We start from the raw sequence: 15,377 nt of genomic DNA, 5'->3' as shown, positions 1-15,377 counted from the left end.
AATATGAAAAAAATGATACCTATTTGCTAAGAAATTCCTTCAAAATTTTACAAAAAGGGAAAAACTACAAGATTCTACAGAATTGTAAGGTGTTACAATAAAAATTTTTACAATTTTAACTGAGAGGAAAAATATTTAACATATTGAAATCAGATGATTTTTAATTAATCTGTGCAAATTATCGCTAAGAAAAACTGCTATTTTTGAAACATGAAGAAGTGGTATACTATTGAAAGAATACAATTCATATTAAAAAACTAAAAACTCGAAAGTACTGTTTTTTAATAATAAATGTTATCGTCTGCCATTCTGAAATTCCTTTAAATTTTAAATATTTAAGCCTATTGTTTAATAGCTATCATTTCCAAATTTTGAATTCGAAATATCTCGGTACAATTTTCAAAATAGTTGTTATCCCAGGTGAAAAAAAAACGTTTTGGCTACAAAATCTGCAAATTCCTGCATATTCTTCCATTTGTACATTTTTTAAAACTCGTCCCCGAAAGTAAAGCTAGCGCAAGAGAAAGAGCTTGAGAATCACAGTGCACTGACTTTTTATTAATATTTTCAATTATAAAACACATGTAACAGTTTGACCCGACTTTAGATCACAAATAATATTTAATTTTCGTTTTGCATTAATTTGAAAGTTAAATGATAGATGTACCGACGTTAATTTTTTACTTGCTTTATGTCAAAAAATTTTTTGATTGGGCGTTGCCTACCTACTGGAGTTTCAACAAGTTCTTCCTGGGTCAAAACGGTAACTTCACCACTTTCCATGCTTATTTTCACCCGTCTACTGCAATTAGTCAATCTAGTATCATAGATATATATTCCAGCAAGAGAATTAGTAGTTTCTAATATTGCAAAGATTTCACCATCTAATGTTGATATAACAATTTGCTCTTCGTTTGGCATAGGCGCAAATCTTCGAGTTTTTTTTCTTTCCCCTGTTATCAATTTAAGTTCGGTATCGGCAGAAAAAGTGTGCTTTCGAAGTTCGAATATCCGGTGGGGATTTGTTTTGGAAGTAAGTCGAATGAATGTAAGTTGTTCCGGACCACATCCTCCTTTGGAACGAGAAGGAAGCCTGTTAGGTGGAACAATGCTCCTGGAAAAAGAAGTAGGCCTTGACGAAGAAGGCATGTCTGGTGAATCAGGCCTGGCAGGAGGAAACTTGAAAGGAGAAGAGCTGCCTGGAGACCTGGACCTGCTCCTTTTAGGAGCATAATGAGAACTGACTGAAGAATGATTTTCATCATGAGGATCAGACCCTCCGGGACGAGAAACCCCAGAAGTGGGTTCGCTATTACTTAAAGACTCGAAACTTAACTCTGAAACAAGAAATAGGGGAATAGATTTTTTTAGTTTCATTAGGCAATACGAAATGCAGACGTTGAACAGTTTTTCCTGACTCGGGATGGCCACGGATGAGCTCCGGGAGCTAAAATATGCTAACTCATTAAACCCCACTCGCATCGCCTTTGCTAGGATAAAGCTCAAGGAGGTGCAAAGTTTGAGTGGGGGCACGGACGCTCTTGGCTGCTTGGCGATATAAGCCGAGTGAATCCGAGAGCGTCCGATCCAAACAATCCCGGTGTACAGCACGAAACAACACATATCCCTATTGATCCAAAATATGGCGTGTGAACCTGCTGCGATTGCGCTAGGGTGCTCAAAAAGAACACGATGCGACAACCCGTAACAATGGAAATATTAAGCCGCACTGCGTTAATTTTATGTAGAGATGCTGTTGGTAGGGTTTTGTCACAACCTCCTACTATTTTGATTGGCTTCGATTAAACTGGAAACAGAAGTGTTAAAAAGCGCGCCATTTTCAAACTAAATTTTACAATAAGTTTAGCTTTTTAAAGAATAAAATAAGGTGTCTTTTCAGGAGAAAATTTATCTTCTTCGTTGAACATTCATCTATTTTGTAAAAAAATCGTTTTTTAGTTTGAAAATACATTTTTTCATTTGAAATTTTAACTATTCCATTTTTAGTTTAAAATGTATCTTTTTTAGCTGAACATTGATGTACTTTCTTAAAATTAATGTTTCTTGGTAGGAAATTCATTTTCTTTGTCGCAATAGTTTTCTGAAAAACTAATTTTGTGCTTGATTGATAATTAGTTTTTTTATACAATTTGAGTTACTAGATATACGGTTGAAAAGCAATCTTTTGTAGTTAAAAATTCAACTATTTGTTTTAAAAAATATATATTTTGTTCAAGGTTTTACTTTTTTCATATAAAATTGATGGTCGTGGTAAAAAATTAATTTTCTTGGGTAAAATATTCATAATTTTTTAAAATGTATTTCTCTGGTAGCAAATTTATTCATTTTGTTGAAAACTCGTCCTTTTTATTGAAAAAATTTTTTTAATTGAATGTTCAACTATTTCGCGATCGATTTAAAATTTACAGTTTGAAAATTCACCTTTTTTGGTGCAAATTCATATACATCTTTAGATGAAAATGCGTGTTTTTGGTAAAGCATTAATATTATTGATAAAAATGTATTTCTTTGGTTGAAAATCCAACTATTACGCGAAAAATTTATTTTTTGAATAAATTTTGTTCATTGGTTATAAACGGAAAAAATTGTGTTCGAAATTCTTTGTTTGTTGGTTAAAAATCATTTTCCCAACTATAAATTAATATATTTAATTTTTAGCTGTAAATCAATCTTTTTTTAGTTGAAAATTCAACTCTTTTTTTTAAAAATTCACATATTTTGTAGAAAATTAATGTTTATTGTTGAAAGTTTCGTTTTTTTGGTTAAAAATTCGTCTTTTTTATAGAAAATTGTTTGGTTGCGGTGCAAATTTGAACGTTGGATTCCTGTTTTTCCATCAGCTTGCACCAATTTGATTATTGGACGTTAAATAGGATTTTAATTTCATTTAAATTTCCAATGTCTTAACTTTTGCGGTCAGATTATAAAAATTGTATACAATAAGGGGATTTTAAAGTACTAAAAGTGTTTTAAATTTTTTGAAAGAATTTCATACGATTTTGAAAATGTGTTTCGAAAATATTCCTAGGATTTTAAAAGGATTTCAATATTAAAAATAATTTAAAGAAATTTACTTATGTTTCTATAGATTTAAATAAAAATGGAGAGTGGATTGCGTTTAGTAAATTCTTATTTGCAGACACCTTAAATAGCTTGTAAAAATAGAGATATGTTATTTTGTAATTATATTCACCAATTAAATTGAGGGTCACAGCCAATAAGAGAACAAGAATAGAAGCAATCCCCATTTTTTTGTAACTGAGGCAAAAGTAGTATTTTCTTGAGAAAATGTTCCGTTAAAAGTCCAAATGATGACTGTTTCGGTACAATATTACAGTGCAAATGATTGTTTGTTCCTTATCATTTGAATAACACTTTCGTCGAGCTCGCGATCGCGACTTATTTTTATGATATTAAAAATTCCAAGGACAAACTAATATATAAATTTTTATGAAAATATTACCTCAATTTCCAAGAAAACATTTTTCTGTCTTATTTATATGGACCAGGAACACTTTTATATCATAGAATAGGCATCTTTGAATTACCTACGTTATTTTTGAAATTCGTAAAAAGTTTTCCATTTAGATTATCTTTTTAGTCAAAAATTTAATTTTTTTTTTTTTAACTTTAACTATTTTCTTGAAAAGATATATTTTTTTGTTGCCAATTGAACTGTTTCTTTTTGAATTTGTCTTTATGGGTTAAAAATTCAACTATTTTTGTAGAACTTGTTTGAAATCCATATTTTGCTAACAATAAATCATCTGAAATATTTTTTGAATGTAAAGTGCTTTTTCTGAAAAGTTGTCCTTTTGATTAAAAATTTTATCTTTTTCAGTAGAAAATTGTATTTTTTATATAAAAATTCAACTTTTTTGTTGAAAATTGAACTATTTCCTAAAAAAATTATTTTTTGTTCAAAATTTGCACTTTTGTATTGAAAAGTAATTTTAATCTCTTTAGATGTAACTTTATCTCTAGTTTTTAATGTTTACATAGTTATAAAAAGTAATTCTTTGCTTTCTTAATAAAAATACAACTCTTAATTTGAAATTCAAACAATTTTGTTGAAAATTCATACTGTTTGGTTGACAATTTTTCTGTTTTGTTGAAAATTCAACTATTTCATAAAAAGTTAACTTTTTTGTTTAAATTTAATATGTTGGTGTTAATCAGAACTGAAATCTTTTCTGGCTAAAAATTGTAATATTTTTTCAAAACTTGTTTGTTTTTGAAAGTAAAAATTCATAGATTTCAAAAGAAATTTCGAGTTTCTTGGATAAAAAAGCAGCTGTTTATTGAAAATTGAATTATTTCATAGAAAATTTACATTTTGTTTAAAATGTATATTTTGGTATTCCGAAATAAACTGAAATCTTTTTTAACAGAAAATTCAACAAAATTAAACAAAAAATTTTTATTAAAAAATCATTCTATGTTAGTAGAAATTATATTTTTTCAGGAAAATGCAACTTTTTGGTTAAAAATTATTCTCGTTTGCCTGCATATTGAACTATTTTATTTGAAGTATTTGTTTGAATCGTTTTGTTAAGAAATTTGGTTTAAGATTTATATTTTTTTCAAATCAGGCTTTCAATTTTTTATAAATACAAAAAAATATTATAAAAAATGACGATTTTTTCTGTTTCACTTATAATATTTTCAATAATAATCTCAACAAGAAATTTCTTCATCATGATATAGCTTGTATCCAAATTTTCTGAAATATAACTTTAAATGAACGTTACATTAAAGAAATAACTTGCTGAAATAATTCAACGAATAATTTGTATAAAAAATTTGCTTATTAATTATATAACATGGTTATATCCAAAGCGTATGTTATTCGATGAACTTTGTGTAATTTCAACAATTTTCATGTTATTGGCGAGCATGGCGAGCACTGGGAACGTAAAATAGAAAAAAGTCAACATTTTTTGGTCATATTTGTTTATTTATAAAAATTGAAAGCCTAATTTAAAAATCAGGCTCGACTTTTTTCTTTTGAACCTTTTTTGTCCAAATCGGTCAATATTTTTGAACTGTATGTCATTTTAAACAAAAAAAGTCATTTTTTGTACTGTGAGTCGTGTTTAGTACAATCAACCAAATTCTTTGGTACAAGTAACAAACAGCTTTGAACGAAGCTTGGTCTCAGTAATTACACATAAAGCTTTGATAATCACAAGCACAAGCGGAAACTACAGCATTGCAAAATCCAAACCTTTTGAAACACATATCATTATTCTAAAAACTGCAGAAATTACGTACATTCAATTTGGGAACTTTTAAATTAATAAGTTCAAACTTAAAACGCTAGAAATTAAATAACTGCAAACTTTGCTTAAAAAATGAATAATTTTTAAATAAGGATCATGAAAATTTGTCTTTGAAAATAATTGATTTTCAACTGGTGCATTAGGATTTTTTTAATTTAACAATTTCAATCGAGAGAGCAATACAACTTTAAATTGCTTTGAATTGGAAAAAATTGTATAGTCATTTCAACGTCAACTTAAAAAAATAGGTGACTTTGATGGTCACTTAAAGGTTGTTTAAACATAAACAAAGTTTGATTATTTTCAAGCGTAGAAGTTCTCGTTTCTTCGATTTCCGACGTCAAATAAGAGGTTTGTTCTTTTTGACCTTCAAATTAGCCTAAAGAACATGGGCAAGGTCAATCTAAGATCACATATAAACGCAACTTGCTTAAATAAGAAAGTCAGGTAGTTATTAATTATTTCCAGAAGCTGCGCTTCTCAGATGTTTCCAAACCCTGTTTCAGTTTGGATATCCTCTGAGTGAAAATCAAGGTCACACCTGACTAGAATCGTATCGCATTCTTGATAGTAAAATTTTCTGCACTTTTGATTGCGGGCGTCAAATAAGTATGTCTATTTGAAAAAAAAAAAACAAGTTGACGTTGAAATAACCTTGAATTTCATCGCCAAGGTCCAGATCAAGGTCAACATAACATTTGTCATTGAAAGTCATTTTAATAATAACCTTATCGACTCTTATTGTTGCAAACTATTGCAGTTGAACACTTTGAAATTATTTTTCACGTAATATAGTAATGTTCTGAATTGTTACAGGTTTCGAGGGTAGTAGTTTACCCGATTTATAAGAAAATATTTAGTGATTGGGCGTAGACGACCTACAGGAGTTTCGCTGACTTCTTCTCTGGTCAATTCGGTAACTTTAGCGCTTTTCATATTTATTTTTACTCGTCTATTATATTTAGGATTAAAAATGTACAGTCCAGCAAGAGCATTAGTACTCTCCAATATTGCAAAGACTTCGCCATCGGATGTTGACATAACAATTTGTTCTAGAGTTGGCACGGATCGATAGTTTTTTTTATCTATTCTTAATAGAATTTGTTTAGCGGCAGGAAAAGTGTATCTTCGAAGTTCGAATATCTGGTGCGGATTTGTTTTAGGAGCAAGTCGCACAAATCGTAAATTTTCAATTCCACATCCACCTTTGTAACGAGAGGGAAGCCTGGTTGGTGGAACGATACGTCGAGCAGGAGGTGGAGGTCCTAAAGAGGAAGGCCTCTCGCGAGAATCAGGTCTGGCAGAAGAAAAACTAGCAGAAGGAGAACTGGCAGAAGGAAAACTGGCAGGAAGAAAACTAGTATTCGAAAAAGTGGCAGTAGAAAAACTGGAAGGAGAAAAACTAGGAGGGAAATTGGCAGGAGGAAAATTGACAGGAGTAAAACTGGCAGGAGAAGAACTGACAGGAGAAAGGCTGACAGGAGGAGACTTAGACCTGGAACTGGCTTGAGGGGAAGGTAACCTAACTGGAGACCGATTAAGGTCAATATCTTTTCTATCAGATGAAGACTCGAAACTCAGCTCTGCAACAAGAAATAAGGGATTACATTTTTCTGAGATATACAAACCTGGAAAGAATGCGGGATTTGAAAAGTTTTGCCGACTTTCAGAATAATCCATAAAATTAAAGAAGTTGTTAATCCTAGAAGTCGTGATACATTAAACCTGCATTTGCGGCTAAATTGCTGGACTAAAGTGCATATGATTTTTTTATTTTTATAAAAAATAACGGAACTCCAAAATAGAAGGTTTTTGTTGTTAGAGAAAGTTATTCACGTAAAGAGAATGTGAAAGAGTGAAATTATTATAAAATATTAGTAAATTATGAAATCGTAATTATTATGCAATATTACACATCATAATATCATATTATTACCCATAATTTTCTTTCTTTTTATAGTATTTTTTATAAATATTTAGCATATTTAGTGTACATCATCTGATCAGAAATGCCGGTGTCTTACAGATTACAAAAAGCAACTATTTAAATGATAATTGATGCATTTAACAAATTTTTAAACTGAAATTAATTTGGATTGTCTGATTTATAATTAAAAACGATCAGAATCGATCAATTTTATTTTGAATTTTATATTTAGAGAAGGGGAAATAATGTTATTTATAATTAAAAGATTATGAAATTTAATACTTTAATTGTCAAAATGTTACAATTGCATTAAATTTAATTTCGAAACAATCAAAACTTGAGAATTTGAAATTAAAAGTATATTCAATATTTTAAAGAAAAACTTCTGAACGGAACAATTTTCAATTCTAAACTTTGGAAATTGATTTAGTCTGAAGACGAGTTTCCAATTTAAATTTATTATTAACGGAAAATGTCAAAAATAAAGAAATGTGCACTCTAGAAACTCGAATGTTAAACGAATCTGAGCATTGTCTAGAAAAAAATTGAGTTGCGAAATATTGTAAATTTTAACCCTTTTTAAATTCACTGTTATAAAATTTTCGATTATACTTTTCGAAATTCAACCAGCTCAAATTCAATTTCCAAAATCAAACTTATGATAGGCAAAAGTGGAAAATTTAGCATTTACCATAAAAATTATTAACTCTACAAATGAATTCATAAAAAATTAAAGAAACTATTTAGACTATTTAAATCTAAAGTAAATTGAATTTGAGAGCGAATGAAATTGAATGGGTTGGATTTCGAAAAGTATCATTGATTATTTACAAATTCTTATTTCTAAACAGGTGAATTTACTTAAAGTAATAGAAATTTTTAAGTTAAGTACAACAAATGTTCAATATCATAATTCTTCGCTACTAAATTTTTTATAGTCTTCAATAAAGTTCGGATTTATTTAAGTTTCAAGTTCAAGTAGTTTATATTTTCTTATTTTTGAATGTTTCCTATTTAAAATTGCTTTTTTCACTTCAAACAAATTAAATATTAAAAATGATAATTTTTATTAATTACAAAATTTACTTAGGAGAAATGAATATCTAATTTTGCGAATACTGATTTAAACTTTCCTTTTAAGGTATTTTGACTAAAACTTACGCTAAAATGTTTCTCTTGATCAAATTAAACCGATCCTAATATAAGAATAATAATTTTGTTAAACATTCTACTTAGTTCTATTTCTTTTTAATCTTAGAATGATATGAAACATTTAGAAAAATATCACATAGTAAACTTGGAGAATCGGAAGATTAAAACATTTTAAGACATTTAAAATTAATTCAAAGATACTATTATATTTACCAATGGAGTTAAAGATAACCGTCAATGAAAAAACCAAAAATGGAAATTTATTCATTTCCTATAATTGGGGGAAAAACTGATTATAGCCTTAACTTTGAATTTGTTTATGACTGTATCAAATGATTTTTCAGATGCTCTATATCAGAATATACTGTGGTCTATGTTCCTTATTACATTAATTATTATGTACGCCTCGATATTGTCCTTGGAAGATATTTTTACTAGATTAATGAGTATTTGATAAGCCTTAAAAGAAGAAAATATATGTTTAGTTTGATTTATACAGACTTAAAAACGATGTTATAATATTTCCGATTGTATATTATAAAATAAGGTTATTATTTTCTTAATAAACTTGTGGAATAATTTTTTACCCAGAATACATTGATGTCTTTGACGTAGTATTTTAGAGTTAAATAGATAAAACTTTGTATTCAGAAATGAATTCAAAGTTCGAACTTTAAAAACTAAAAAATTTCAAACACTGTTCTGAACTGAAATATTTTCAAGTTTTGATCTTGAAACTATTCTATTTAAATATACTACATCTTATGTTTTACATCACGTCTTCAAATGTACTTATTTTAATTCTTAAGTCTAAATTATTATGTTAAAGATCAATCAATAATATGGTAGTTGGGGTATAGATTTGTAGATTTATCTAGGATTCGAGTTCTGTCCATTTAAATAACACGTATCCCATCTGTATGATATAGAAATTCCACCTTGCTAATTTTCATGTTGACCAAATCTGTACTTTTCTCTGCTTTCATATTTATTCACTTTTTCTTTTTGGATTTTAGCTTTGCTTTCCTGGAATAGTAGTCTTACTTGCGTCTTTTTGTGTCTGTAATAATTTGAAAGTGTTTCTTTTCTCATCACTAACGCAGGTGATTTTCAATTTCCTGTAATATGCTTCTTCCTTTTTATGGACAACTACTACGATTTCTTCAATTCAGCATGCATGACCAGACATTCTTCTTACTACCGCAGTACCACAAACTTCAGTACCACACACTTTAGTCCCAATCCTGACAATGACATTGGGATCATAGTGGATGCGCCCTCTGCATCTCTTTTGTCTATTTGCATCTTCCAAGTGGCCTTATCTATGCCTTCGTCTATCATGTTCTACAAATATATTCGCAGTTCCGGTTTCTGCAAATTATCAACCTTGATTTGCGTTCGTTTCATTTTTTTGTTGTTCTTTTTCTTCTCTATCGCTAAACTAAGTTTATTTCATAGACATTGGATGCCAACCTATCAATTCATATTTCCGAGTAGAATGATTATTTCACCATGATAACCAGGACCTACAGTATCATTGAAAGCTTTTAAGAAGGCTTTCCACTTTTATTCTAACACAGAACAATCTGGGAGATATAAATCCATGTTCATTAACATGCTGTTTCCTCTCGCATTCACAAATTAAACTGACGCACAGTGGGATAACTTCAAAAAACGAAGTTCAAATAACTTGCAGCTGGCAATTCTTAACCGATTATGGATTTTTTCAAAGAAAAAGTCAGCATTTAATTTGGAAGAGATGTATAGGGCCTGATTTTTGATTTCTTTAAACTTTATGTCAATGCAAATAATTTAGAAAAAGTCGATTTCTTCGTTCTTTTTGCTTATCTACCTTAAACATTTTTTTTCCATGATCAGCATTATCGGACTCTATTCACAGGGAAGTTAAAAGCAATAAAAAGGACTTTGTTAATTTAATCGTTATAAACAAATTAACTTAACGAGTCTACACTATGTATTCTTTGTTGCAAAGTAAATGCTTGCTTAAAAATTACTCAATTGCATCAAAAAAATAATACTTGATCATAAACATGTGTCATCCGATATGTTTTGTTAATTCAATAAAAAATTGTATAAACAAATGCCTAGTGTGGACATTTAAAGGTTGAAAAAAAAAATTTTTGCTCCTCATTCACGTTGCTTTAAGTGAGAAAACATGTTATAAATTGTCCAACTGACTACACTCAAATTCCAAAGACACACGTTCTGAAGATCCAAATGCTCCAGAAATACGAGCAAAGAAGTAATTAAAATCACTCCCCCCCCCTTTCTCTCTTGCCCTGCCCTATTTGAGTTAGTCGCTCTCGAGGAGACCCGTTCATTTGTCGGAACGGATAAACATTAAGAAAGCTAAAATTTCAGAATGAGGTATGATACATAATGGTAAAACTTAAGGAGACCAACATGTCGGAAAGAGGAATAAATCAGAAATCCAAAACTCTGTAGGGTATTCATTCTGAAACCAAAGAAGCACAATGGGTAAAATTTCGGAAATGTTCAAATTAGGATGGTGAACTATTAGGAATAAGTAAATATACGGAGAGGAAAAAATTAGGAAAGAAGAAAATTTCGGAATAGTAAATAAATGTACGTATTAACAGTTTTATATTTTTTTGTTTAGTGCAGCAAACAAATATTTATCACAGTAAATTTAAATATCAAATCATAATAAATTTATGTTCTCCGTCATTTTAAATTTTTCAAGAAAGAATAATTATTTTTTAGCATTATACAATAAAAAAACAATTTTCAACGTACAACATAAATTTATTATAATATGTAATTTACATTTACTGCGAGAAATATTTCTTTTTTAACATAAGTAAACAATCATACAACTTCTAATAGGTACATCTATGAACAATTTCTATTTTTTTTACTTTGTTAATTTTTCCTCTCTTAACGTTGTAGAATTGGAAGCCCTTTTGAAGGTTGTAACTCTGGAACTCCCATATCCTAGACTTTTTATATCTTTGGAGTTTGAGTGTACTAATAAATATTGGCAGAAGAGAAAAAGGCTCAAGGCAGTACAAAAAAGTTATGAAGCGCACGGCAAGCTGGGAGTTTTAATGTGGATAGAATGAATGAAAAGTAGATTATAACATTTAAGAATAAAAATATTTTTTATTGAACAAACTGATGGAGTTAAATGCTTCAAAATTATTTTCTATCTACTGTAGGGTGAATTATACAATATTTAAAAAATAATTATTTCCATACAATAATATCGTGAAGGAATAAAATCATGTTTTTTGTATTTGTCTCTGAAAAATACTACCAAGAGGATTGCAGAAAAATAAAATCATAAAGACTATGGTATATTGATTCTTGATTTATATTTACTTGTACAATTATGCTCGGACTCAGATTTACTTAAAAATGTTTAATGGTTGGGCGTTGGCTACCGGCAGGAATTTCATTGATTTCTTCTTTGGCCACTTCGGTAACTGTTCCACTTTTCGTCTTTATTTTTGCCTGATTATTACGTTTATGATGACTAAAAACACACATTTCGGCAAGAACATTATTACTTACTCTCTATTAATGCAAAGGAGTCACCATCGAGTGTTGAAATAACTATTTGTTCTAGGATTGGCGCAGGCAGAAAGGTTGTTACATCTACTTTTATTAAAAATTTGTGTATTATCAGGGAAAGTGTATTTTCAAAGCTTGAATGTCCGTCGTGGACTTTTCTAGGAGAGAGTCGAATAACTTTCAAATATACAAGGTCACATCCAGTTTTGTTATGAGCAGGAAGCATGGTAGGCGGAACCTTGTATCTATATAAAGGAGTAGGACTTAAAAAAGAAGAAGAACTGCCGGGGAAATCAAGGCTGACAGGAGAAAACTCGGCATAAAAATATGGACCTTGACCTGGCAGGAGGAGATCCAAGCCTGACAGGAGAATCATTTATGCCAATAGATGCTCTATTACGTGAACGCTTGAAAAATTTCAAATCTCGTTTGGCGATGCTATGGTGTCTCTAGAAACAAAGTTTTAATTCGCATTCTTACATGATTTTTTTTCGATAAACACACATCGGAACTTTTAAATCGATATCTCAAATTTTGTAAAATGTTGGGCCACAAAATAAATTCACTGTAGTTTCCTGGCCATCCTATTTTCAAAATATTAGCTTGAAGGTTATTTGGAGTTTCTTTTTTATTTTATTTTTATTTATGTTAGTATTTATTTTTATAGGTTTCATACTATTCTTAATGAATGGTTGTGAGGTTTCGTTTTAAGTAATCATTAATTTAAAAAGCAAATATTTCATACTCAACATTTTGCTCAAAATTTTGAGGGTAATTAAATAATACAAAAATTATAAATAAACTAGAGGAACCCTGAATCTTAAGCCAATCGTAACTTAATTCAAAATTGAAAAAATTATAGCCACTGAAACTTTCGATCAAAATTTGTTTTTAATTAAAAGCCGTAAAATATAAATTATTTTAAGTAAAGTTTCAATTGTTTAAAATAAAATTTTTTTAACTGTGTTGTTGAACGTTCAAATATTTTAATCTTGGTCACAATATTTGAATTATTGAAACAGAAAAATTAGCCTGCCACGTAAAAATTCACAACTGTGAATTACGATTATTAAACAGCAAAATGTTTAACGCTTCAATTGAAAATCGTTTAATTTTTAATACTTTACGCAGAAATATTATTTATTCTTAAAACTTTCCGAACAAATATTTCCAAATTTTAAATGGCTTATTTGTTACTATCTTGAAAAAACAAATTGTAAGATATTACTTCAGAAATTAAAAAAGGGACAAAAAAGATTCCTTATGTAATTCCAATATTTTAAATGATTAATTAACAATTTATGATGAATACTTTAAAAATAAAATATTGCGACCTACTAAGAACTAATAGCGACATTAACGTCACCTTTTAAAATTATAATTTCAAATTATATAGTTAAGAATAACTATAGTTAAGAATGAAAATGTTACAAATTTTCCACGTTAGAAATTAAAAAATCTTAAATATTTTGAAAATTTAGAGTTTAATCAATCTAAAAAATTTAACAATAATAGGCTTTCTAATTTCAATTTTTGTAAATCATAAAATTGGACATTAAAGTTTTAAAAATTAAATAAAATCAGACATTTTTCAAATCTGTCTTGTTAAAAATAATTTTAAAGCATTATCATTTTAATCCAAAGTTTTTAACTGATTACTAATCAATTATTATTTGGGAATAAGAAAAAAAGACGCAAACTAAAAAAAAGCAAGCAGTAAGCGGCAAGATAGAAGTTTCAATGTGAACAGAATAAAAAGAATGTTTTTTGTAATTGTCTCTGAAAAAGAAAGCTTCGGGGATTGAAGACAAAAATAAACTTTTTATACAATATGAGTTTAACTTTTATTGATATTTACATGGAACATTCGATTTAGAATTTGGTTTACAATAAATATTGCATTTCAGTTACATATATTTTTTTAATTGAATGAGAGATTTTAGCGGTTCAAGTTTACGGGTATACTTGGTAATTTTTATTGATTGGGCGTCGGCTGCCTACTGGAGTTTCAGCGATTTCTTCTGTGGTCAGTTCGGTAACTATTTCGCGTTCAATGTTTATTTTCACCCGTTTACCGTAATAAGTAAATTTCTCATCACAAATGTACAATCCAGCAAGAATATTAAAGCTCTCCACTATAGCAAAGGCGTCACCATCGGGTGTTGACATTACTATTTGTTCTATGGTTGGAATCGGATGATATACTTTGTCACCCGTTTTCAACACAATTTTTGTATTGGTAGGAAAAGTGTATCGTCGAAGTTGAAATTTTTTGTTTGGATTTTTTTTCGAAACGATTCGAACAAATCCAAAAAATTCAACACCAATTCCAAATTTTCCAGAAGAAGGAAGCCTACTAGGCGGAAGTAGGCACCTAGAAAAAGCATTAGAACTTGAAGAAGAAAACCTGCCGGGGGTGGACGGACTGGCAAGAGAAACCCGAGCAGCAGGGGACCTGGACCTGGACCTTGCACTGACAGGAGGAGAAGAAGACCTGGCCGGAGAATGATTTAGATCAATAGGTGCTCTATTAGGCAAAGACTCAAAGCTAAACTCTGCGAAAAGAAACATGGAATTAAGATTATCTTAAGTTCTGAAGAAAAGAGAGAATATCTTTTATGGAAATTTTGTTCAAAATTTAAGAATTACTCGATTAACATAATTTAAAATATTAAATATTAGAGGTGAAATCGAAATTTAAATCTCTTTAGGGCAAGGTTATTGAATCTCTTAAAACAAAGTTTTAATTTGGATTCCTACAGTACAAAAACTTTTTGAAATCATACCGATCTAAGTGATAAGATTTTAAAGGATTTTTGAAATTTGTAGGGATTACAAATACAGTCAAACCTGAATTCATTGATCATCCATTTCATGTTTCCGAGAATTGACGCAGCGTGGTGGGGATGGGTGAGAGATGCTGTCGGAGGATGTGCAGTGCTCAAGCAAGCGGCACAAAGCAAAGAGATTAAAAACTGAAGAGAAAAAAAAGTCCCGGTATTCCGGATTTAATGTCACGCTCATTCCGCAATTTGACATTAAATCCAGGTTTGACTGTACTTCAAAGATAGATATATTATTATATTTACCAATAGAATTAAGGATAACCGCCAATGATAAAACTAGAATAGAAAGGATCGTCATTTTTTCTAACTGATGAAAACCTGATTACTGCCTTAAAGGTGAATTTCTTTAACAAGGTAACTTGTTAGAGAAATCATTATTCTGATCCTTTAATAAATTATAAAATATTCACTCTATCTTTTATCGCATTGATCGCCTACGCTTCGAGCTTGTTTTTGCGCGATATTTGTCTTTCATTAATCAATATTTGGTGAGGTTAAAAAAGGCAAAAATAATAATTCTTTTTACTAATATAGAGATTAAAACGATGCCGCCATATTATATATACATATATATATATATATATATATATATAT

Source organism: Belonocnema kinseyi, chromosome 3 (genome assembly GCF_010883055.1).
Source record: "Belonocnema kinseyi isolate 2016_QV_RU_SX_M_011 chromosome 3, B_treatae_v1, whole genome shotgun sequence".
Taxonomy (NCBI): Eukaryota; Metazoa; Arthropoda; class Insecta; order Hymenoptera; family Cynipidae; genus Belonocnema; species Belonocnema kinseyi.
This window is presented reverse-complemented; position numbering follows the sequence as displayed.